This window comes from Fulmarus glacialis, unplaced genomic scaffold (assembly GCF_000690835.1).
Source record: "Fulmarus glacialis isolate BGI_N327 unplaced genomic scaffold, ASM69083v1 scaffold9569, whole genome shotgun sequence".
In the NCBI taxonomy this organism is placed as follows: Eukaryota; Metazoa; Chordata; class Aves; order Procellariiformes; family Procellariidae; genus Fulmarus; species Fulmarus glacialis.
In genome coordinates this window covers 15,374-15,592 of record NW_009232626.1, presented here as the reverse complement: position 1 = coordinate 15,592, position 219 = coordinate 15,374, and positions in this window count along the sequence as shown.

The window sequence follows — 219 nt, the reverse complement described above, 5'->3', positions numbered from 1 at the left end:
CTGCTGCCTGGGAAACCACGTTAGATTTTTCAACTCCAGATATAGCTCTTCCTAGATGATACAGTTCCAAAAGCTGTCACATCTGCCAGTGAGCATGAGAAAAAATCCCACCGCCAGCAGATCCAGAGCAGGGGGAGGGATCGGCTGGGAAGGAGGGGCAAGAAGAGAGAAGGGTCAGGCTCAGAGGAGAGGAAGGGGTGGGAAGATTAAGGATGGAAG